Here is a 26,891-nt window from a genome sequence, read left to right as displayed (position 1 = left end):
TGCACCATTACATGTATAATACAAACATACAACCATTTTTTTAAATGGGAGGAATTCAAAAGTGAAGAAAACATTCTGGGGCGTGGCCGGGGAGGCAATGGAGTGAGACGTGCAGCTCTCATTCTCTGTCCTCCCGGGACCCATTGTGCGACTGCTTTTATGCAGAGGGGCACCTTACCTCGGATCTGGGGGTGTCTGGCAGGTTTCTGTAGTCGTCGGAGCTAAATGCAGCCTGCTGGATGGCGAGCGGTAATGCCTGGAGTGGTGGAAAACCTCAGAGCGGAGACGGTGTGTGGCGGGCACCATTTTGTGCTGGAAGACAGCCACGCCTTTGCTGCTTCATGCTGTTGACAGGAGCTGGACTCGGCGCCTGGTGTGAACCTGAGACTAGCCCCCCAAAGGCGTCCGCCTGAGTACGACTGGGCACGGCAGGCACTGCAGATCCCCTGAGGCTGACTAGCGGTGAGGGCCGGTTGTGCCCGAATTATCGATGCGCTGTATTTATGGCGGACCCGGTGCATGAAGTGACTTTATCCCTATGGGGGGCCAGCTGGAGAACCCAGCCCCGGACTGGAGCTTGGTGGCTGGGGTGTGGGAGGCTGTTGTTCCCCTCTCAGCGGGCCTGGCTCATAACTTTGGAGTCACGGCATGCATGACTGGAGGCTTGCTTGGTGGGGGAGGGGCATGGACTTTTTCTCCCATTAGTGCAGGCGAGCATTACAGATTTCTGGTTGTAGACTGGCGGTGGAAGCCTGCTTTATCCTATAATACTGCTGCACTGTCTCGGTAGTGGCCCTGGGGTGCCTCCATCTCTAGGTAGGCTAGTGTGTGAAGGGCTGTCATTCTCGTCTCCGTGCAGCCTGCCTCATCCTTCTGCACCTGCGGCCTACACGGCTGGAAGCCTGCCTGACAGGAGGAGCCCAGACACCATGATCTACTCACATGCTGGATGGTCCTTCTGCTGGGGCGCTGTGTAGGGGACCTATTGGGGAGCCTCTTGAAGGGTGAACTGCTTCAAGACTACTGGTAAGAGCAGCACTGCGGCTTGAGCTGGCACAGGGGAAAACTTTGGAACCAGGTGTTTGCAGGCTACCCGCTGGGGTGCATATACCTAATCTTGCCTCAAAGTCGGCTTGCTGATAAGGGCTGGATGGGTAGAGAGCACCGACTCACCTGCAGGGCAGATAGAGTGGTTAAGCGCAAGGTGAGGCTAAGAACAGGGAGCAGCAATGCAACATAGGCTGGTCGGGAGAGTGGGTTTTACCATAGTCATTGGAGGACACGCTAGAACACGAGGTTCAGGAGCAGGAACCCAAGATTAACAGATTTTCTAGTATAACTGCTGTGGCACAGTGGGGGCTAGGTGGAAACTCCTGACACAGCACACGATTTGGCCGTGACTGACAGGCGGGATCCCTGCTTGGAGGGGAAAACCTGGGAGCAGCACTGCTACCTCCTAGCTCTGCTAAACCCCCCACTGATGATGCAAGCTGCTCTTGAGAGGTTCTACATGTACATGAGACTAGTTGGTGAATATCTCTAACGTGTATCCATAGAGCAATATCCCTGGAGATCATGGCAGCTACTATCACGAGACATACCGCCCTCTAAAACAGCCAAGAACTCTTCTGGATGTCCCTTTGGAGCAAGACCCCCCCCCCCCTGCCTGAGGAGGCGACCCACCCTCCGTCTCAGCAGAGAGGAGCAACCGGGGTTGAACCCCATGCTACGATTACACAAGGTTATATGGAATACTTACTACAGGAGCTCTGAAAGGATATCTCCTCCCTTAAAGAGGAGTTCAAATCGGGCCTGCAGGACATCCAGAGAGAGGTGACTGAGATTGGGGACAGGGTAGATGAACTTGAGCGGATGGTCGATGCCAGATCCGAAGATCATGAGATGCTGTGGAAACAAATCGCCATTCTTGAGGATCAAAATTGTGAGCTGCAAACCAAACAAGAGCACTTGGAAAACAGGAGCTGCCAGAATAGCATCCGCGTACGAAGTATGCCCCTAGGGATGGAGGGTGCTGATATCATGGCTTTCATTGCGGATCTGCTCCAGCATGTTCGGGTGATGGATAGAGTGCAACGGGTTGCGTGGGGGGGGGGGGTCCAGATGGATGGTGCCCCGGACATCCTGACCAGGTTCCATATCTTCATGGAAAAGGAGGGAATCATGCAGGCAGCCAAGGGAAAATCTGAAATCAAATATCAAGGTCATAGACTCCAGCTCCCTCCATGGCTGGAACTGAATAACCATAGCAAGCTTAAAATGGAGAAGCACCTAAAAGAACATAATGGTGGCTGCAGCCTCCACCCCTTAAACTAATGATGCAAATTATAGGCCCTGGGAGTCAATGGAGCCTGCTTTGGACGTAACCTGACACTCCTGTTGCGCACTTGATTGTCAGCCCCTCTAGACATTCTCCCCCAGAGGGTGACTCCTCCAGCAGTATTGGAGTGCTTCAGGCCGATCTCCGCAGGCTGAAGAAGTCCTGGTTAGGTCCTGTTGGCCCGCTGTTGGCTTTTGTATTATCTTGATTTATCTTACAGGTCACACACAGGATAGCAGGCAGCTATGGTGATGGGATGCTCTTTGCTCTGACCCAGGGGAGGGGTAATGGATGGAGCGGCTCTCTCCCGCCTCAAAATCGAAAATACTGGTAGGCTGTGTTCAAGTCAAGCGGGGGCCTCTTGTCCTGGTCTGATCTGATGGGGATGGGAGACTCAGAAACAAGGGACAATGACTTTCACACAAAACAAAATATGCATTAACACTCCAATGTTGGACTCTACACATGATGCCAGGACACTTCTCCCGATCCCTTACTTACTATAGAGGATCTTAAAATACTCTCATTAAATGTGCGGGTCTAAATTCCCTGAATAAGCAGAAGCAAATATAGCATTACATCCTACATCATGATACGGATATTATAACGCTCCAAGAGACCCACCCAGTGAAGGCAGATATTCAACACAAGACACACCCGAAGTATCCCCAACAACATTTGGCTTACACAACTTCTAAAACCCTGTTTGGGCATGCTCTGTAAAACTCCCTTCTACACCTCTGTATTTAAAGAAACCAGAGAAAGGGAAGACCAATACTTGCTCCTACAACTGCTTCGGGGGAAACATAAGGTGACTCTACTTAATATCTATGCTCTGAACACTTCCCAACATGCATCCTACGAGAACAGCTATATGGGATAGAATGGGGCATAATGGTGTGTGGGGACTTTAACCTGGTCTGGGATCCCTCCTTAAACAGAAGCAACACAACCATTCAAAATACCGGGGCCATGTTGGCACATCTAAAAAAATACACTGAGGATTATAGGCTGTTAGACGCATGGTGTTACAATCACCCGGGCGTGAGGAACTACTCCTTCTACTCACATGTGCATGCTTCCTATTCATGCATAGACTACTCATTTATTACCCCGTCTCTCTTCAAATGCCTGCGGACAGCAGAGCTTTCCGATATCTCTATCTCCAACCACGCCCACTTAGAACTTACCTGGGAGGATCGAGCTTTCCATCCAGAATGCACACCAGCTGGCACCTGCCCCTCATCTCCTACAGAACCCTGTGGACGTGGAGGAGATTCGCAAGGGAATTACTGACTATTTTCAGCACAACACATCGCCCAAGATTTCGTTGCACACACTATGGGATGGGTTTAAAGCCACGATAAGGGGCACAATAATGTCCATTGCCATTGCTAGGGGGAGAGAGGCAAAAATGGGAGAATCCAAACTCACAGCAGAGATTAAGCAATTAGAGCATTCAGATAAAGTGGCCCAATCTAAGTGAACTGAAAAGCAATTAGCCTTGCTGAGCGGCCAACTGCAAGCCCAACGCAAGGGTAAGGCGGAACGCGCTCTATTGTCCCTGCAACAGAAATATTATGTGGGGGGAACACAGTGGGCAAGCTACTGACCCGTAAGCTGTGTCAATGGCAGGTTAAGGCAGATATTGCTAAGATTCAAACAAGCGATGATAAATGGGTGACACCAGAAAAGGACAAATCGTAGGCCTTTCAGGACTATTACAAGTGACTTTACTCTTGAAGACCCCTTCCCTAAGAGAATTCACTTCTACCTTGCCAACTGCAACTGTGAGCCTCTCTCCACACATCATGCGACCCTCCTAGATAGTCCCATTACAGCAGAGGAACTAGGCCTGGCTGTTTGGAGCCTTCACCTAGGTAAAGCTCCCAGTTAAAGTTCTTTTTAATTACCCTCACACACCCTAGTGGTGTCATGCTTCATCATCGGGTCACCCCGACCCCTAGAAGTCGGGGTGGGCTCAACCACAGTGTTGGGTAGCTCTTCAGATAGATGAAAGAAGGGGGACTTAAAGATAAAAAAACCTCAATCAGACCCCTGGTTTCCCTTTATTCTTGGGTCTGGCTGGGTCAATGAAATTCTAAAAAAATGTGTCTCTTTGGATTTTAGGATCAAAGGACCGAGATATACTGCTGGATTGCCGGCAATCCAGCAGTTCTCCCTCACTGAGCCGGGGACCGAGGCCGCAACAGGTTCAGATGATGGGTGAGATCTCGATCTGAGACCACTAAACCGCATATCTCGGTCCTTTGAGAAGCACAATGCCCCCAAAAAATTGGACGGAGCCTGGCAAGACAGAGACATTTTTAACATACACGAGGAGACGCTACTCTTCCCTCGCCATACAAATAGAATAGGGACCTTCCATCCTTTAATTCCCTACACATAGAGAGGAGGGTTCATCTCCAGCCCTGAAGAAAGTCCTGGACCTTTATAGCCACTTTGGACTGAAACTTGCCAGCACTAGTGTCTTAGGACCATTAAAATCCAAAGGGACCCGTTTTTTAAGAATTTTATTTACCCAGCCAGACCCAAGAATAAAGGGAAACCAGGGGTCTGATTGAGGTTTTTTATCTTTAAGTCCCCCTTCTTTCATCTATCTGAAGAGCTACCCAACACTGGTTGAGCCCACCCCGACTTCTAGTGGTCGGGGTGACCCGATGATGAAGCATGACACCACTAGGGTGTGCGAGGGTAATTAAAAAGAACTCATTTTTTTCCCCCCAGGACACATGGACATGACTAGCGTGGCCCGCACACCTTAAGTGGGTAAATGCATAATCCTCACTACCACCTATAGTGTAGTCTTCCTCAAATTACACACTATCAGACACTCTGTCTTGATTAAGTGTTAATGGAGTATATTTTGTGAAGTTTTATCCCAATATCAACATGCTCTCATGAGTGAGCACATGCACTGGTTAGCAGTGTTAATTTGCTCAGACTCCTATGGCCAGCAAAAAAGAGATCAGCAAAAATGGAGGAGGAAGGCAAAAGGTTTGAGGGAAAACCACCTTATGGCTGACAATTCTACCACTGGGTTTGCATCATAATACAAGGGTGAATACATGGGCACGCCCATGCTCCACCAACGTAAAGCCTACCCAGCACAAGGTACAGAAAAATAGCACTATGCGCTGCTTGTGTTACTTTGTATTTACTAAACCACCCAATGTGGCTTAACGTGGCTTTGTAAATAACAAAAGGAATCCTTGAGGGAACTACACAATGACCTCTTTCCAAAATCAGAATTTTGTCTACTTTTCAGAAAAATACACCTTTTCAAGATCACCCATGGGTATCACACAATATATCACAACAAGCTGCATGAAGGTAACCACAAAAATTAGAAAAAGATGGGCTACCTCGAAAAAAGCCAAACTGATGTTGAAAATGTTTTCTGATGCAGCTCAGCGTGTTTCTAAAAGTTGAACAGATGGTACTCTTAGTAAATCAAATCTTTCCTTGACACAATTTTTTGGAAAAATAAAGATGCACAGCACTGTTTTCACATTTGAAAAAAACAAACAAAAATACATTTTGCTATATTTTTACTATTTCCTCAGTTCCCTCCAGGCAAATACACAAACCTTGGATAGTTCTAGAATGCCCAGTATGTTAGAACAAAAGAAGGCAATTTGGCATGGATATCTTCTGTGGACAGATTGGTATTAAGGCGAAAGCACGAAGAATCCCAAATAGCAAAAAAGAAAAAAATATCTAGCACTGGGGAGTGAAAGCCTCAGCAGTTAAGAGGTTCATGACCTTCCAAAGTCTTCTGCATTGAAACTGCTCAAACTTTCAGGTAGCGTGTTTCTCCAACGTATTTACGCAGAGAGTATATTCAGGTGATGAAAGAATGTCAGGAAGTCAAAGGAAATGTGAAGTATATCCATGTTTAGATGAGTCTCCTATGATTATCTCCTAAAAACCGCACAGAGTATTACTACCACATTTTTCTCTCAATAGGGACTGTGCAGAAGGAAAATTGTAGTAAATATAGATTGGTGATGTACGTTTTTCTAAACGGCTTTTAAGGCTGCTTAGAAATGTTTGCTTGTCATGATTAGTTTTAATTAAAATAGTTCTCTGGAAACATAGTATGTCTATCTGCAACTTTACGGTGCTAATTGAGACTAAAATGTGTGTTAAATCTGCTGTATATAGATTTTTTTGGGGAGGGGGGACAGTTATAGGCCTTTCGTAATTATCGTTTGTATTTTAGAGTACATGTCAGAGACATTAATATCAGTGGGACTCAAAGTTGCATTCTGATTACATAAATTGATTCTGCTGTTTAAAACACCCGAGCAGAAATCCCTGTGAAGAAAATTAGAGTATTTAAGTATTGAGTAGATATAGAATGGATGGACAAAGCAGAGTTCCCTGCTAATCCTAACAACTCCTATACTTCTAATTACACCATTAGTTCGCTACCCTGCTGGAATAAACGCGGAATAGCGCTTGTTGGGGACATTTTCTCTCACAATTTTCTTTGATTTTTTTTATCCTTTTAATGTAGGTCGACCGCATACGGTGCAATAAGGAACAGCACGCTTGTGTAAAATCAAACTGTATTGCAAATATAGTATAATGTCACAGACAAACAGGTTATGTTCTGCATGGACAATTTGAAAAGTTCATTTCTACAGGGGAGGCCTTTTTCGGAAATGGTTAGCATCTTTGCCACTGACATTGAGTGCAGGGACGTCCCTAGCCTCGCTGCCAGCATATGGCGCCCCAGCTCTTGGCGGAGCATGAAGTCGCAGATCTCACCAAATGTGTATCCCATTTCCTTTCACATCTGGTGCCATTTACCTTGGCACTTTGGCGACTTCATCTTTCCTGAAAGGAAGGTCTGTAGAAAGAGCCATGCAATCTAGTCAGGAACCCAGAGAGCAAGAAAGGAATAGTCACAAGAGAGAGCATCAAGGTGTTCTTGACAGGTGCCTTTCTTCTCCTTATTATTGTGGTCCCCGTGCAAGACCCACAAGAAGTGCCAACCTGTCATCCAACAAAACACTGCCATTCAAGGCCATACACATATATAAACTGTGCAACAAATGTAAACTGCAGAAAATACACAGATTGACCATGGCTTGAGACAAAACAACTCTCGAAAGGAAGGTGACGGGAATGAAGTATATGATGCAGGATTCTTAGGGAAACAAGCAGCACGATCCAGTCATTAACGGGATATGACAAAGAGCACATCTGGGTTGAGGTTTTCTGAACTTTGGGAAATTCAACACAAATCTACTTTTGATTTTTTAACTCATGTGTACCACTAAGCATTTTAAGATTGAGGACAAGTTAAACATGAGGTGTAAGCTCTTGCACTGCAGTAGATAACCTGCCATTGGACCTGGGCAATGTCTCAGCTATCGAGGGATGGATGGAACATCCTGGCACGGACTACCTCTGATGCAAAGTGAAGGATTGCCTACAGGGAAGCAGCTTTTTTTGGGCCAACACCACACCCAGAATTTTTCATAGAACATACCGAAACCAGGAGGAGAAAGCATGTCATAAAGAACGCGGGTGTTCTCAGTATTTTTTCCTGGACCATTTCAAACGTGGAAACATGGGGGCGTGGCTTAGCGCCTGATGCGGTTGGCGGCTCGGATGTGAGCGCTCCGACGCGGCCGGGGGATTCACCCTCTATTACCTGTGCCGGTTACCAAAGAGAAGAAGCTTTCCCTCTCGGAATGCGCAGGGACCATCGTGGACTCGGCGGCGGCTGATTTTTTACCAGGCAAGCATTTTTCTCTGCATTTGCGTGCGGTCGCGGCTCCCTGTCAGCCAGGACCGCCATTTTGATTTTGCATCGCGCGTCTGACGCGCTCCTTGAGTCGGTAAATGCTGCCTCCATCTGTTGCCTCCAACCCCAGCATAAGCCTGAGATGAGCATGTTTTCTCACGTTCTGCCACATTCATGATTCTGTTTTACCTGCTATATCCTGCATGAGGAACTTTCACTGATGTTGTGATCTCGGCCGCCATTTTGTCCTCACTGCCTACCTTCAACACGAGGTTCCTGTTTCTTCTAGCTACCAGAGCCTCCTTCAAATTGCGCACACTCTCCAGGTCGCCCCTGCTTGCCATGGTGCTGCAGTTTTCCTGCTGATTTTCTTCTTTTCTTCTTCTCAATATATGCTGGTGTTTGGTTTTTGGACATCCTGTGCACTATTTTCTGGACTACAGATTTCCTCAAATGCGTAAATGGACACTGCTACATGTCTCCACGTGCATTTTTGCTGCTCCTAAATGGCTATGGGAAGTTGCCTTCGGATCCCCTTATTTTTTCATGCTTTTGCTGATTAAACATCCCTCATTCCCCTATTAACACTAATAGACATGGACTATCTCAGATTTTAGCCTCTTTATTGCATTTTGTTTGCTTACAGCTTCATCATATGGAAAGAGGCGCAATTGGACGTGTTTCTAAAACTCCACGACGTGTCTTCATTAAAAATTCCAAAGTCTTTTCTGCATTGGCGCATCTGGAAGCGTCTCAAGCATTGACCGTTCAAATGTCGCAGTCCAACACAGAACGTCCTGTTCAGGCTCCAGGAAAAGTTACGTCGAAACGCCTCAAAAAAGACCCTCCATCACCGTCAGGCTCCACTTCAGCTGTATCTATGGAGCTACTGTTGGAGGAGATACGTGCTCTTCGACCTTTTATGGAGGAAACCAACTCGAAGTTGCAGGTCTTAACTGACAATTGGTCACAGATGGATGCAAGAGTAACGACTGTGGAACACTCCATTTCTTCTCTCCAGGAATCATCCTCCAAGGTGACGCACATGCAGTCGCAGATATGCTCTCTCCAGAAGCAGGTCGAAGAGCTTGAAAATCGCAATCGACGCAACAACCTTTGTGTTTACGGCCTGGCAGAGAATTGTGAGGGGAATGACCCTGTTGCTTTCTTCAAGTCTTTCCTGCCTAAGCTCCTTCACTTACCTGAGGGTACCAACCTTAACATCCAGCGAGCACATAGGCTCGGCCGCATTTCCTCGTCTTCCTCTGCCTCTTCCAGACCGCGAGGTGTCATCATGTACTTTCTAGAATACACTGACCTCCTTAAGGTTCTGTCAGCGGCCCGAGCTTCTCCTCGCCTCACATGGTCGGGTTCTAGCCTCTTCTTCGCGCAAGATTACGCTAGAGCCACAGCCAACCGACGTAAAGCTTTCCTGGATATGCGGCCGGAGCTCCGATCCATTGGCGCCAGATATGGCCTTTTTCACCCCTGCCTATTCAGAGTCACTCATAACAACAAAACGACGACTTATGAGGATCCTGTTCGTCTTCGAAGCTTCCTTAATTCCTGCCAAGCATCTGAAATGGACCTCTCCAACTCTTCGTCAGCTTTCCCTCCATGACTTTCATGACCTACTATTGTGATTCGCTCCCTAGTTCGCACAGTTTGTGTTGATGTTACTTATGTTTGTTCTTACCATGTTGTTTCCATCCTTCTCCTAACGGCTTTCTTTCCCATTACATTTATTCCCTTCTAACTCCATAAAATGTTCACCTCTTTCCCATTTATTTTTGTATTTTGCTTCTGTAACTAACTCTTTTGATGTTTTCTTCTCTTCAACTCTCTTGTTTTTTTTTTCTCCCACAGGTTTCATGTTCCACAGTATGTCCTTCCCTTGGTTTGTGGTTCGCTTGCATCGGATGTACCGCCTCCCCCAGTGGGCGCTCCCCCCGCAGTTCTCTCTTATCGTCTCCCCCTCTTCGTTTCGGCCTTCCCCAGTTTCACCCTCCGTAAGTATGTTTTCCTTCCTTCCCTGGTTCTTCATTATTCCCTGTTTGCCTCTGATCTTGTTTTTATCTCTAATTTCACTTTGTTCAAAGGTGTCTCCTATTTCTCTGTCTCACTTATTTCCATGTCTTTGCCTTTTTCATGTTCCTCTTTCTCGCATTTGTAGTTTTCTACTTTATTTCTCTACTCATCTGACTCTCACTACCTCTTTTTCCATCTCCGCATTTGCTCTTTACTCACATCCGTCCCTCTCTTTTTTCTCCTTCCTTTCTTCTTTTGATCCTTTCCTAATAGCCCCTCATCTATTCTGGATCTAGTTCTTTTTCTTACTGAATTTTCTCCCCTCATCTTTTCTTATCTCCTTTCTGTACGCTCTTTCCTTGTTTTTATTCACTCTCCTAGCATTTTTTCTGCTTACTCACTTGTATTCCCTCCTTACTATTTTTCAACTCCACGGTACTTCACCTCTTTTTGACTCTCATATCCTATTTATTCATTTTATTATTCTGGGCACTTATCCTTCTTTTTTTTTGACGATTTTTTCCGCTTCATTTTCATGTTATGTCGCTGAAAATAGTCACATGGAATGTTAAGGGCGTTAATTCTCCCATCAAGCGACAGAGAATTTTGTCACACCTTGCACGCTTAAATGTTGATATTGCTTTTTTGCAAGAGACTCATTTATCTGCTTAAGAATCTGTTAAGTTGAAGAGAACTTGGGTGGGTGATGTCTATTATTCCCCAGGTGATGGTAAACGCAACGGAGTAGCCATTTTATGCCACAAACATCTATCCCACTCTTTGCCTATTCAGGAATCGGATGATGTTGGTCGCTGGATATTTGTTAAGTTGTTCATTAAGAATGTTCCAATTTCCCTTTTAAATGTCTATGCTGGCGATCCTACTTTCTGGTACACCTTCTCTCATCATATTACCAGATTTATTGATAATAACTTTATTTTAGCGGGAGATTGCAACCAGCCTCTTGACCCCTTTTTGGATAGACGTTCTAAGACTCCCTTCATTCCTAATAAGTCACACAAACTCTTTTCTCAAGCTATCTGTCAACATAAACTCACTGATGCCTGGTGTCTATGTAACCCAGAGTTGCGGGAATTCACTTTTTACTCTCCCTGTCATCATTCCCAATCCCGCATTGATTACATTTTTGTTACTCATGCAATTGCCCAAACCCTTACCCATGCAGAGATTGGCCCGATACTACTCTCGGACCATGCCCCTACTTTGGTTCAACCTGACATTCTCCCTCAATCAGTTGGACCCAAACGATGGCGTTTTAATAACTCCCTTCCCTGAGACCCCAAATTTACTTCCTCCTTCACTGAATTTTCTGGTGAATTTTTTTCACTTAATGACAACCCCTCCATTCCCAGGCATACCATTTGGGATGCCTTCAAGGCTGCAGCTAGGGATTTTATCATTGGCTTTGTCACAAAAAAATGGAGAGCTGCACGTAACTTCACAGCTACTCTCCTTCTTGACATTAAGAAATTGGAGCATTCTTATTATACCTCTCGCTCGCAGGACAGCTTGACAGCTTTGATTAATGCCAAAATGAAATTTAACAAAAAGTCCACAGATGATGCGTCTCTATTTTTATTAAAATCAAGTGCAAAGTTTTATGGGGGTAAAAATAAGGCTGGGAAGATTCTTGCTAACTATTTGAAAGTAAAGCATAACAAATTAAATATTGAATCAATCTATGACACACACTCTGTTCTTAAACATAAAGACACAGATATTCTTGCTGAATTTTCCGCCTTTTACAAAACCTTATATTCTTCCGAAACCCAACCCTCCTCTCAATCTTTAGACCACTTTTTCTCCAACATCCAAAAACCAGCTCACTTCCCACTTGACCTCTCTCATTTGGAGCTTAACATCTCTCAACAAGAGTTGCTCACGGCACTTCAAAGTCTCCAAAAAGACAAAGCCCCTGGGCCAGATGGCTTTACTGTTGAATTTTTCCTTCATTTCTCCAAACTTCTCATTCCTAAAATACATTCCCTCATTGATGCTTTCACCACCTTGGGCTCTTCTTCAGGTTCTTTCTCTGACGCACATATCTGTCTCATACCCAAGGAAGGGAAAGACGCTCTACATTGCAATAATTATAGACCAATCTCCTTGGTTAACATTGATTATAAAATATTTGCAAAGTCTCTTGCAGCACGTCTTGATCTTCTTCTCCCGGATCTTCTGGGTGAGGAACAATCAGGCTTTGTCAAGGGACGCTTTATCACTGATAATACTAGACTGTTATTTAATATTTTATCTAAGTCCCGTCATTTGCCCCACTCCCTCGCTGCCATTGACCTGGACGCTGAAAAGGCATTCAATAGAGTTGAATGGACCTATCTTTTTCACACTCTTCATTGGTTTGGTTTTGGCCCTAAATTTATCTCTCTGATCTCCTTACTCTACTCTAATCCATGTGCAGCTGTTTGTGCTAATGGCCAAATATCCTCCTTTTTTGATTTGAGAAGAGGTGTCCGTCAAGGGTGCCCCTTATCTCCTTTTCTTTTTAATTTAGCCTTAGAACCCTTTTTGTCTAGACTTTGCCAGAATCCTACCATACAAGGTTTTCAAACATTAGAGTCTCAAGTTAAGCTCGCCGCATATGCGGATGACATCCTTCTTTTTATTTCTAACCCCACTGATTCGATTCCCGCCTTCCTTACTGAAGTGCATGAATACTCCCAAATTTCTGGCTACAAGCTTAATAATGATAAGTGTGAGATCCTACCTTTAACGAAATTCACATTTAAACCCGACTTTGCTTCTTCCAACTTCACATGGAAATCCTCCCATATTAAATATCTCGGCTTGCACATCACTCCTACCATTCCTGATACTGTTTCCCTCTGCTTATCCAAATGCACCCAAAAATTGGAGGACTTGACGTCTAAGTGGCATCCTCTTTATTTGTCCTGGTGGGGCCGCCTTAATACTATTAAAATGATGCTGTCTCCCATAGTTCTCTATACTATTTCCAATATTCCGTTATCCATTCCTTCCAAATTTTTAAAAAAAATCAATTCCATTCTGATGTCCTTTCTTTGGAACAAGAAAAAGCCTAGAATGTCTCTTGCCCGACTGACTCGTCCTAAGGCGGAGGGTGGAGTTAACTTTCCAAACTTTCCTGATTACCATAAAGCGTTCTCATTATGACAAGCTTCTTTCTGGCTGCAAGATCCTAGCACCCCTTGTCCTCTATGGGCTAAATTTGAACGCCTTCTTCTTTCTCCGTTCTCCTTTGCTGAATATCTTTCCTTCTCCCGTAAACCCTCTTCCATTTCCACTCCCATCCATAAATTCACTACTAAACTGCTCCTGTCTTCTTCCCATCCCCCTCCTGCGACCATTGCTGACTTTCTTTCTTCCACCATTTGGCACAACACTGCACTACTTATTCGTAACAAACCCTTCTTCTGGAAAGCATGACATCACAAGGGATATCTATGGGTCTCTGAACTCTTCTCTCAATCCTCTTTCTTGTCTTTCAACACTCTCCGCTCCCTCTATGACTTACCTGCCTCTTTCACTCGTAACTATCACTTACTTAGGGAGGCTACACTAGCAACTTACAATCAACTTTCTCAGCTACGTCCGTCTCCTGCTTCTCCTGTCTCCTCACTTCACTCATTTTTGTGCAAGACTCCAAAAGCCTCCTCCATTTATAAATATCTTCACACTATTGAATCTCCTAGACCTAAATCCAAAGTGGAGGAATGTTGGGAACATGACCTTTCCATGTCTTGGCCAATTTCATTATGGGACAAAATTTGGATCAAAATACGTAAGTCCTCAAGAGCGGCAACCTTAACGCAATCCCTATTTTTTTATTTATAACAGACTTCTATATCAACCTTCTGACCTTCATAGGCGTTTCCCAAACACTTCTCACACATGCTGGTCTTGCTCTTCCCCACAAGCAACTTTATTTCACATGTTGTTCTTATGTACCTCTGTTCATGCTTTTTGGTTGCAGGTTTGTGCTCAAATCAATGTGATTTTTCACACAAACATCCCTTTCTCTTACACTAAACATTTTTTAGGTAGCCTTTCCCCTTGTTGGGATGATGTTGAACTAAAGCCTCAGATTATTGATGTATTACTAGCCGCTGCATTCCAGCAGATAACGGTAAATTGGAAGAACACCACCAATGTCTCCTTTAAGGCGTGGTGGTTCAATGTTTGCCATAACCACAGACTTGACACTGCTTTTGTTTTTCCAGCTCACATGGCCGCAAAGCATTTGGATTTATGGCTTCCTGTCACGCTATATCTGGATACTTGTGCTAATCGTCTTTTTTGTCCACTACCCTCGCAACAGGAGGTCCTTAAACCACCTTAAATGCCCACTGCATTCCATTTTTCTTTCTCTTATTGTATTATTTTTACATTTCTTTCAGGTATTTCCTTGCTTCTATGATTAATGCTTATATACCTTTTTTTTTTTCTATTACATTCCGTTGCCCGGATTTTCCCTCCGATACTCTGTTTTCCTTTTGATACTATGTACAACCGTATGCTTGATTCACTTATCATAATTTTCAATGTCTTACATTTCCATTGTATTATGTATTGACACCTTGTTTTTTCTTTTTCATCTCAAATAAACTTTTTCTTGAACTTAAAAGTGGAAACATTTATGACCTGCCTCTTAGAGAAACTTATATTGATTTTCCTGCACACTCACGGCACCAGTTGCAACTTTCCATGTGTAATTCTAGAAAAGTTTGGAGAATTCAATTTTCTGAAAGCAAAAATATACATGTAAATATTTTCACGTGAGAAAAACGTAAGAGAAAAACACTCTTTACAAGCTTTTTCCTCCAAGGGAATTGTCAAAAGGTGGACAGGCCAGCTAGTTTAAGTTAAGGATTACAGTGCAATTTGAAATTTTAAAAAACAACTTTCTCTTCACAAGCACAATGATTTACCCCTTGTAAGAAATTGGAGTATTTGTTGAGGGGGGTAAATATCCACCCTCAAGTAATAATCGCAATCCTTGACAATGTGAGCCACTAGAGTCACTAAAGTTACCCTTGCTGAACCTCCTGGTAGCTGTGGCATACACAGGCTTAATTTAGAGGCAATGTGTAAAGAATGTATGGTGTATGAAAACAGTAATAGAGTCAAAACACAACACAAGAAAAATACCAGACCAATTAAAAAAAAGATATATAAAAAAATCAATTAAGGGGAACCAGAGATATTTTTTCTTTTCATTTTTAAAATGTAATGTTAGAAATCGTACCAATAAGTGTTAAATGGCAACCACGGTCAGCTTGTCAAGGTAGATCTGGACATATGCTTAATTTAAGGTTGACAGCAAGGGAGCATATTCCATCCACAGAAAGCAGGTTTGACCCAATCTGAAGTTTTCCCTTCGGACTTAGCCTCAGAAATAAAAATCAAAAATAATGAGCGGGACAAATGAGCAGGCTATGGCAGAGGAGGGCTCCAGGAAATTGGATTGCCATTGAATGAGGTCTCAGTGAAGCTGCTGTCTTTTGGCTGGAAAGTTGAAGCAGGAGAAATTTGAATTGTGTGCCTGAGAAAGGTCCCTGCTGGGTGAATAACTTTTAAGGCTGAGAGGAGCTCACGGAGTTGCCAGAAAAGTCTGCAGAATTCTGCAGAGTTCCCTCAGCAGACGGAGTACTTGAACGGCTGCCATGAGATACACTTTTGCCTATATTGGACAGTTCTAGTCAGGGGTTCAGGGTGGACTTGGCTTACCTTCAACACCTTGCCGTCACCGAAAGCAGTCATTCATCTCACCGATGATGACGGTCCCACTCCGGCAGGGAGGTATCACGAACTAACATGGGCAGAGTCTGAGTGACCACTGAGCAGCGGAGTAGAAGGAAATCAGCAGAGGTCATCCTCTCAGTGCCAGTAACCGACCAGCTAGCTCCGGCCCTCAGGGCCCCTCCAGAAAGGGCAACACAGTGATCAGACTCCCTCCTCTCTACAGCTTTGACCGGGGGAGCTGGTCCGCGTTGTTTGTGGGGGTAGGGGTGTCATGGTGTCGGCCATCTTGGCATCAGCCAACCCTATTGGTAATTATTAGTTGTTGCTGGTGCGGTTGCCTGACCCTGGGATGGGCATCACCGTGGCGTGTTCGCTACTCGCCCGTGCACAGCAGAATGTCTTCCCTGGTTGAAGTGCTGTTCACTGAGGCGGCGTGCGGCCGCACGTGCACAGAGGCAGTGTTGGCAGGGCATTGAGGTTCACCGAGCAGTGGAGCCCGGGGACTGCATTAGGATGCAGAAAATGTGCCAAGTGCCAGTGCAGCCTACATATGTCAGCAGCTGGTTCCAGATTGAGAGATCAGGTGAGGCTGTGACCGGAATAGTTTGTTATTTCTATGGGGGGGGGGGGGGTAGCCCTGACTGATTAGACAGATTAAGCAGGGCAAATGGTCCCGCACCGTAACTAACGCCACACCATGGAGTCATAAATATTTCAATTGGGTGTGCAGTGACTGGCTACTCTACTATCATGGCGGTGAACTCCGCTCCACCAGCGGAAGGCGGAGTTTTGGGCCTAACTCTGTGCTCCAAATGAAGTGCGGAGTTGCAAAAATCTGCAAACTCCGTCGGCGGAGCGGAGTTTCCCAACCACTGTTAATAACTTTGGAGCCTGTTAGAAATTGAGCTACTGATTGAATGTGGTATGAGCCCTGTTAACGCAGCAACCACAATTCTAGCCATGGAAAGGCACAAGCAAACCCCAAATTAACCAGTGCTCAACCCTCTGGTAACTTGGGACAGAGCAGTCAATCTTAACTTAGAGGCAATGGGTAGAGTACTTGTGCAACACTTCAAACAGTAAAGCAGTAAAAACACGACACAAAAAGATACCACTCCAGGTTACAAAAATAGAGCTTAATTTAATAAGTATAACAAGACCATAACAATCAGTAAAAGATGCGTTATAGCATCCGAAGCGATGCTCCGGTTCCCGAGATGCAGCGAGGCTGCGGTGCAAAGGCCTGCTTTGTCATCAAGGATCCCATTGATGGTGCTTGCAATGAGAAATGCAGAGTCAAGGATGAAGCGCACAGTCAGGGTGATGTGTCAGTTTCAAAGAGCTGTGAGGCTGTGATGCAGAGTCCAGCATCATCGGGAGGCTGCTGTTAATGAGAGATGAGAGTACAGGGAATGACTAGCACATCAGTGATTCCAAAGGTGATACGGGCCATGGGAGCACTGAGAGTCTTTGTGACGGGTCCAATCCACGCAGCAGCGGAGATGCGCTGATTCTAATCCAGGTTTTGCCATGCAGCAAATGAGTTGCATCAATTCCGCTGGATCCACAAAAACTGGCAAAGCACCTTAAGGCCACTTCCGAGGGTCCAGGACTGGGGTGGCACTACATGGCAGAGTAGACTCACAGATGGCAGAGTCTAGGTGCAGATGTAAGGTTGTTGGAAAGGCTGTTATGTATCTGAGGCTTCAGATCACCAAGCCAAATAGCCCTTAGAGTCACTCTGGGTTCTTTGTTGAAGTGATGCAGGTTGGGTCCTTCTTATTCAGGCAGGAGGGCAGCCCAGTAGAGTGCAGACCAGCAGAATGGCAGTCCTTCTTTTTGGCAGAGTATCCACAGAAGTGTACAACAGCCAGTCAAGCACACACAACAGTTGTAAGGGTATAGTTGATTATAGTAAAGCGTTCAAGGATAAGATCAAACACGATGTTCTTTCCATCTTAGTTTTTTAATTAGTGAATGGTTGGGCCTCCTGTCCAGGAGAGACCAACGAAAATGGAGAAACCAGCCAGGTTGTCTATTTTCGTTGGTCTCTCCTGGACAGGAGGCCCAACCATTCACTAATTAAAAAACTAAGACGGAAAGAACATTATGTTTGATCTTATCCTTGAACGCTTTACTATAATCAACTATACCCTTACAACTGTTGTGTGCGCTTGACTGGCTGTTGTACTTTACATAAGGGTAGTTCTACACCCTTTGGTTGCAGAGTTTTAGGGTTCTCTATGTACAAGCAGCACCAACCAAAACTACTCTCTTGTGACCACTCAACCACTACATGTTGTGCGCCATTCTATTCTGAATACGAATAACCCCTCGCTGAACTGTGAATCCACAGAAGTGTGATATGATTCTTTGAAAAATGGTGCAATTCTTGTTAATGTTAATGTTAACAGGATTTATAGTGCGCACGAATACCCACACGTGTCTTGGCGCTGAAAACACAGTAGCCCGCTCCGGCGTCCAGTTCTGGAACAACCAGGTTTTTAGTCCTTTCCTGAAGGTGGAGAGGGAGTTTGCACCTCGGAGCTCACTAGGGAGAGTATTCCACAGATTGGAGGTGCCATAATGAAAGCTGCGGCCACCCCATTGTGATGTTCAAATTGTGGGCACTGTCAAGAGTTTGGCCCCCATAGAAAGGAGATGTCTGGTTGGTTCATACCAGACAAAAAGGTTCTGCAGGAAGGAAAGACCTGTGTGGTTCAATGCTTTGTAAGCCAAACATGGAGCCTTATATTTGATGAGTTGAACTACCGGAAACCAGTGCAGGCTGCGAATCTCTTTAGATATAGATTTGCACCTAGGGGTGTAACCAGTAACCGTGCTGCTGTATTTCGAACAGTCTGAAGCTTTTTTAAGTACTGCTTCTGTATGGTCAAATACAGCTCATTGCAATAACACAGTTTAGACTGAATGAATGAAGTTACCACCGTTTTTTTGGTGTCCACAGGGATATAAGGAAAAATCTTCCTTATTTTCTTGAAAAAGAAGTGGGAGACGGAGACAGTTGCATTCGTTACTGAGAAAGTGATAGTTTGTTGTCAAGCCATACTCCCAGGTTCCTAGCTTTGACCACTAGTTTCGGTGGTTCTCCCATCTCTGCCGGCCACCACAGATTGCCCCAGTTTGGCTTCATATTACCAAAGGTCAGGACCTGGGTTTTTTCAAAGTTGAGTTTGAAACAATGTGCACTCATCCTTTTGTTTATAGTACACATACAACCCTGAAATTGATGGATAGAAGGAGATTGAGTTCTATGTGCAGCCACCACTATCTAGGTGTCATTGGTGTATAATGTCAGACTAAACCCAAAGTCCCGGATCAGGGGAGCTTGTTCGGAGATATAGATGTTAAAAAGAGAAGGGCTCAAGGAGGAGCCCTGTGGTACTCCACACCGGAGGGTATAAGGCTCTGAATGATACTCATGCACCAATACTGTTAGTCTCCTGTCCTTGTCCTTGTCCTTGTCGGTACCCCCGAACCCCAGACACTCCAGTCGCTGTTGCAAGAGAGAGTGATCAACAGTATCAAAAGCATCTGACAGATCAAGGAGCGCAAGGGTGACTGTGCCTCCTCCATCCATCACAGCTTTAATCTCCTCTGTGGCTTTGATGAGTGCCATTTCTGTACTGTATTCTTGACAGAAACCAAACTGGGACTAATCAAGCAGGTTATTTTCGCAAATAAATTGGGTTAATTGAATAGTCATAATTTTATCAATTATTTTTGCTGGCAACCGCAGCCGGGCTATCGGACAATAGTTGTTCGGGTTGGTTGCATCCAAGTTGTGTTTTTTAGCAGCAGAAGGATGGAAGTATCCTTTCAGATGGAAGGAAAATTGCCAGAGTCAAACATGGAGTTAAAAATTTCTGTTAGACCTGAACTAACAAGGTCCGCTCTTTCTTTCAGAAATGCCGGCGGGCATTGGTCGGAGGGGGATCATGACTTAGCTTCATTTGCATATTTTCCCACTGTTTCAGATGAAGTGGGGGAGAAACTGAGCAGAGTGTTCTTTATAGAGTCAGGGCTCGTCGGAAGAGTGGTGGGGAGGTGAACTGATGTATCCTCAAAGTTGCTAAAAATGTCCAACACTTTGGTTTTAAAAGCAGCAGCAATGTCGTCACAAAACATTTGATTGTCCTTGGTCCCTATATTTTTGGGTATGGTGAGTTTGTTTACTACTGCAAATAGTGTTTTAGAGGAATTATTTGCTTACTCAATCTGTTTGGTAAAGTAATTCCTCTTTTCTGCTATCAGTATATTTTTATATTGTGGTAGGGCCGTTCTGTATGCTTTTATCTCTAATGAGAGATAATTTGCTCGCCAACACCTTTCTAGTCTATGACATTTTTGCTTTTATTTCCATAGTGCTTCAGAAAACCAGGGGGCGGAGGGGGTACACCTGTTCCCTGAGTTTTTTTTTATAGGTACTGAGGCCTTAACTGCTTTATCAAGCAATTCAGTATATTTGGTGACAATTCATTCTGGATGACCTTTTAAAAGTGGTTGTCAACTCTTCAAATGTGTAAGAAGGATAATTTTGTCCGATTTACTCCACTCTAAATGGGTGGAGGCAGGTGGCTTGAAGGTACCTCCGAGCGCGATAGAGGTGTGTGGAAGATTGAACTTATTTAACAAATGGTCTGACCATGTCAAAGGAAGGGTTTCTCTTGGTGTGAGAGCATGGGCCTAGGTAAATATACCATCTAGCATTTGCCCCGCCTCATAAGTGGGGGTCTTTACTAGTTGGCTTAAGCCTACAGCTCCCAATGTATCTAGCAGTCACCTGTCTCCCTGTTGTCTTTGTCTTGAAGGTAAAAATTAAAATCTCAGAGAATGGTAAAATCATTGAACGGCACGAGCCTGCGGGCTGTGTCTTGACACAGTCTCCTGACTGTCTTGGTGCAGTTTTTGAACTGCCTTGCTTGAACGGCACGAGCCGACAGGCTGTGTCTTGTGACAGTCTTCTGGGCTGTCTTGGTTTGAACTTGGTGGGTTTTCAGACCCTTTTAAAATACACAGAGTGTTTGTGGACAATCTGCCAGGTCAACTGGTAATTTGGTCTTTCCTCGAAAAGTTCTGGGGCTAGAGCCTCTCTTCTTGAACTTGGTACAGTCTCTGGAGTGCAGTGGGCGGTTTTCAGACTGTTTTGGTTTGGTTCTTGAACTATTTTTCTCTCGTTTATTTTTTCTTTTATAATTTTTGTTGGTGTTATACTTGTCCATTGGGGACAGCATATGTGTCTTATATTAAGATGCCTCGTTTAAGTAAGTTACGGTGTTTTTGATGTCGATGTTGTTCTACTGATGCTCGATTAGAAAAGAGCCAGCCTGTGCCCCGGAGGGTTCCCCAAATTTCGACATATACATCAAGCACAGCATTGGCCCTAATATGTTTAGCATGTTCTGGCATAAATATATGAGGGACAACGCTGATTTACAGTGGCCACTTACTGGCTTATTTGATGAACAAAAATTTAATTTCTTGCAGGACAAAATGTTTGCTAGAAAGAGCAGGCAGTTGATGCTTGATTCTCTAAGAAAATGGCAGAAAGAAGCAAAGCAACGGTGTATGAGAGAAGAGAAAGAGGCCTGGAACAGACAGACGCAAATGATATTACAGAAAGCAGTGGCCTATGAAAGGAAAAAGATAGAGAAAGGCAAAGAATGTGCAGGAAGGCAGTTTTGATTACAGAATGATAAATGCTATGTCACCAGTGAGGAGGAAGATGGTTTTGTTGAAGAGTTATTGGATTCTCGCCTCCACCTCCTTATGCCCCTCAATGGATATACCCAACAGTTCTATGTCCCAGTCTTCGGCCCCTAGTCCCACCCTCTCTAGTGTTTTTGTTTCTAGCACTACTGCCTCAGCCCCACTTGCTTCTCCTCTACCCGCGCCAGCCACAGGGGCAGGAGCCCTTAGCTCTCCTGTCCTGACTACAGTTTCCATTTCGACTGCTACACCCCCTTTCACCCCTCCAACATTGTCTCCCTACATGATGATACCTGTCTCTGCATCTGCTCTTTCCCCCTAGAGTGTGACACCTCAAATACTGTCAAATGTCGACACACTTGTGCGTGGGTTGCATGAAGCGAATTAGGCAGCAGTGCGAGACCGCATGGAGAAAGTGTTGGTGCGTTCTGCTGTGGGTGATGAGGAAAAGCAAATGGTGGTGAATCAAGCAGCTCAGTGGGCCCGGAACGTGATCAATAGTGTGGAGTGTGATGAAAGATTATGAACCCTTCGTACAGCAGCATGCTATTAAGCACATGTCGGTCAAGCTAATAGGACTGTGGGAACAGTGTTTTCAGGGTGTTGCACCACAGATCATCTAAGACATTCGGGACAGGGTTTATGCTACGAGTATGGCTCCCAATGAGGTTTTTAACAATGTAACGACACTGGTGGGTTACCGAGGCAGATTGCTCCAAAAGGTTCAGACGACAGGGAAGCAGCACCCTATGAGGGAAGTCCATCCCATTTACCACCCTGAAACACCAGAATTGTGCAACTTCATGGACACTGTAATTAGACCATGAGTCGATGCTCGATTTCAGGAACAGTCGATCTATACTCCTTGGAAGAGGAGTGAGGTCCTATCCTGAAAGAGCCAGCTGCCGGACCCTCGGAAAAAAACCCTACTGCATAATATAAAGAATTGACGGAGGCGGCCTCCTCCACAGTGATGACATTAGATGATATTAAGTTGTTCTTTGGTCTGCTGCTACCCAGGTCTAATAGGGGTGGCGCTTCGAGTGCGCCCGTTGGGCTTAACCAATGTGCATATTGTAAGCAGGAGGGACATTTGTGGAATGAGTGTCCGGAATTGTTGCAGAAAGGTGAGCCCCGAAAGGTTGAGGTTTTAGAAAGAGGAGGAGGAAGCCGAGGGGAGATGCAGGGGGAGAATACGTCACACAATTGACAGAGTGGGAACTATTTTGACAACCCCGAGGCTGACAGTATTATCACGATGACTATGACATGGATAAGGTGACGGGGTTGTCCCATAATTGGGACAGCCAGGGACAGTGTGAGGGACCGGTTCCAGTGCCTGTAGATCATCATGGATCCTATATTATACCGGATTTGCAAGGTACGACCACGACAGTGTGTAATATCCCTATTCATCCTATTCTTAAAAAGACACCCTTTGATTCTTCTGATACCCACCCTGATGTTTACTGTTTTGTAATAGACCTTAGAGAGGTAAACAAAATAGTGGTTCCCCAGTTCTCTGTGGTTCCAGATATTACCACGATCTTGACAATGATTCCCACATCAGCAGAATTATTTTCGCTTTCTTCAGCATACCCGTTCTTCAGCATACCAATCCATACAGATAGCAGATAGCAGAAATCTGTTTGGATTTGCAATAGCCATTGGAGCTTTAGATTCTGCCGTGCTCCACATGGCTATACAGAAAGTCCTAGTATTGATAGCCAAGCTTTGAAAGCTTAATTGTATTCTTTGGAGCTTCCACCTGGTAATATGCTGTTGCAGTATGTTGACCACCTCCTTGTGGCTTTGGACACTGAGGATGGTTACAAAGAAGCCACAGTTAAATTATTGTTACATTTGGCACATCATGTACACAAGGTGTTACATTCGAAATTTCAATATTGTCGACACGAGGTCACCTATTTAGGTCACCTACTGTCGAAGGAGGGTGGCAGACTAACACCTCAACGCATAGCTGCTATTACTAATATGCCTGTCCCTAAGACCCAACTAGAGGTACGTGCATTCATTGGTATAACTTCGTATTGTAATCACTGGATCCCTAACTATTCCCTACTAACGAAACCCCTTCTTTACCTGACCACCAAAGATGTACATGAACCCCTACCTTGGACATCTGCATGCCAGCAAGCTTTTGAGCAATTATAGGTTGCGCTTTGCTCTGCTCCTGTGCTTGGTACTCCTGATTACCAAAAGCCTTTTGTGCTCTACGCACATGAGGCAGATGGTTGCGCGCTTTCTGTTCTAACACAGGGTTTCGGTGGTAAGCAGAGACCCGGCGCTTATTTCTCTGCTATGTTTAATACCATCGCCAGAGCTCTCCCGGGCGGCCTGAGAGCTACCACGGCAGTGGCAGTTTCTATCAGACAATCAGCAGGGCTTGTCCTTGATACTGATCTCACCGTAATGGTACCTCATGCTGTGGCTACGCTATTGAATAAGACAAAGACGCAGCACCTTACTAGTGTGAGTCTGACTGGATATGAATTAACTTTGTTTGCTCCACACATTACCATCAAACGATGTGCCACTCTGAACACAGCCACGTTACTACCCCTCCCTTCAGAAGAAAAGGACAGTGATGTCAATGATTGTTTATTTCGGACTTAGGTAGAAATGAAAGGACGGGTAGACATCACTGATGTTCCCTTATCTGACCCCCAAGGGGAACTATATGTTGATGGCTCTTGTTTCATACTACCAGACGGCACTACCACTGCAGCCTATGCAATCACAATGTTACACACTGTAGTTGAGACAGCCTGCATCTCATACCAATCGGCTCAAGCTGCAGAGTTGGTTCCCTCCTTAGGGCTTGTGATTTGTGTGAGGGACTGTCTGTTAATGTCTACACCAACAGCCAGTTTGCCTTTGGGGTGGCCAATAATTTTGGACTCCTCTGGGCAGAGAGAGGGTTCTTGACTTCGCATTGACTGCGAATACAGAATGGCCCATTGATACATAGATTGTTGTCTGCATTGACTTCCTTATAAGTTAGCAATAATACAATGTAGCGCTCACAAAGGCATCATGGACGATGTTGGTAGGGGAAATGCGTTCGCAGACCAGACAGCTAAGGAGACAGCTCGATCAAAGATGAAAAAGATGTTTGTGGCAGGTCCCGCTAGGTGGGTCCCAGACAACTGCATGTTCGAGGATTTCAGGGTGAGGTGACCCTAGATGAATTGGAAATATGGGAGGAGAGTACAGGGCGTTTGGACGAGGATGGGTGCTGGACTGACTTGCCTCGGAAGCAGAGATGGTTGTTGTCCAATGCGTATGTGCTCCCTGTTGTTACCATGGCCCAGTACACATTAGCGCCAAAGGAATATGTAAACTACTGGACCCAGAATGGCAGAATGATAATATCTCTAAGGTAGCCACACACCTAGTGAAGGATTGTATCATTTGTTTGAAGCATAATCCTGGGAAAGGTACTCCTACACTCGCAGGTAACTTTGCACCTTCTTCCTTCCCTTTTGAGGTTCCCCAGATGGAAATGGGATGAGTTAACAATTTGAAGTATGTGCTAGTAGTGATTTGTGCATTCAGTAAATGGATTGAGGCTTATCCCACCAAGGAGAATACATCTATGGTGATGGCGAAGGCACTCTTAAAAGAGTTCTTCCCGTGCTATGGATTGCCACGTGTGATTTGGAGTGACAACGGAAGTCACTTCAATTCAAAAGTCATTGAATTGGTGTGCAAAGGCTTGCATATTAGGAGTATGTTTCATGCAGCGAATCACCCTCAGTCAGCAGGCCTGGTTGAGAAGTACAATGGTACTCTCAAACTAAAGCTAGAAAAGATTCAAGAAAGCACAGGATTGCAATGGCCAGATGAGCTAACTTTGGCTTTAATATCTACCAGAGTGATAGCACATTCTAGAACAGGGTTGCCCCCGTATGAGGTAGTCTTTGGACGCCCGTCTACGTCTGGGATGTACCAAGACCCAAGCGCTTCTCCAAGATTGAGTACCCCCTGCTTGCACAAGATAACTAAAGATCTCTGTTCTATCCACCAACAGATTCATGCCACGCTGCAACCAGTACCAGAGGGGCCCAGGCACCAGCTACAGCCCGGGGATTTTCTTCTTGTAAATAAATTTCAACGAAAGAACTGCCTGGAGCCGAGGTGGAAGGGGCACCTGCATGTCCTGCTCGCCACCAGTGGTCAAGCTTTAAAGCTAGAAGATTTGGGTGCATTGCACCCACTTCAAACGTATTCCCCTCCCACTTCCGTATGATAAGTGCGTTCTCAATGGCATTGCTAACCAGGAAGGAGAGCGGGTGCCCCACTTTGTTCCCTTCTCTGACGCTCGACTGAGGGGCGAGCAGACAGACGAGGAATGCGGTGCGGCCCCGCTTGAGGCAGTCCCCCAGAAATAAGGGCTGCCCGGATACTTCTGTATCTGGTGCAAAAGAGTCTGTGTCTCAATGTGCAACTGACCCTAAGTTTCACCCCCTTTTTGTTGATGAGACAGTGCCTGGAGGTACCAGGTACAACCTGCGGCCCGAAAGTCAGACTGTGCACCAGCAGAACAGTCCATGAGTTAGAGAAAGATCTTACGGCGTGGGTGCTGTGCCTAAGGTGCTTGTATTAGATTAGATTGAGCTACACCGGTGCACTGCCCTGGACACTGCACAGGATCCTTGAGGGTACTTGCCCAGGAGGGAGGGTGCCCTATCCTGAAAGAAGAGGATTTGTTTTTCAGCAAGGGCTGCGATTGCACAGCTCCCCCATGGGAGTGCTTGATAGCACTGTCGTTGATGAACAATAGGAGCCTACCAGCAAGGCTCTAGGCGGACGCTGAGTGATTTGTGCCCCGCTGGTCGGTTCTCTTTTTGTGGCTCCAATTCTTAAGGTTTCTTTCTATGTACCCATTTGGCCGTGTAGTCATGAAGGAGGAACAGCCCCTGGTGGCCCCTCCATTACAGCAGAATGGTCTTGTGTTGTATACTTGGTCTACTGGCAGTAGGATAGTAGTGGTAGTAGTCATCCTCATAGTAATGCTAACACTATTTGTGGTGGTCTGGTTTTTAGAGGAACATCACCCTGTACACACTCTGGTAGGGACTACGCCGGTTTGACCTGAGCACCTCTTCATTACACTGGCCCCGCATAAAGAGAAACATAGACAGACTTATACCGAGAATACTTTTCTGCAGATGCTTCAACAGGTACACTATACCACTAATACCACAAATTGTTGAGTGTGTGGGTTAC

The sequence above is a fragment of the Lissotriton vulgaris genome, chromosome 3_1, assembly GCF_964263255.1.
Source record: "Lissotriton vulgaris chromosome 3_1, aLisVul1.2, whole genome shotgun sequence".
Classification (NCBI taxonomy): Eukaryota; Metazoa; Chordata; class Amphibia; order Caudata; family Salamandridae; genus Lissotriton; species Lissotriton vulgaris.
The sequence above is the reverse complement of the archived record's forward strand: the minus strand, read 5'-3'. Positions refer to the sequence as shown.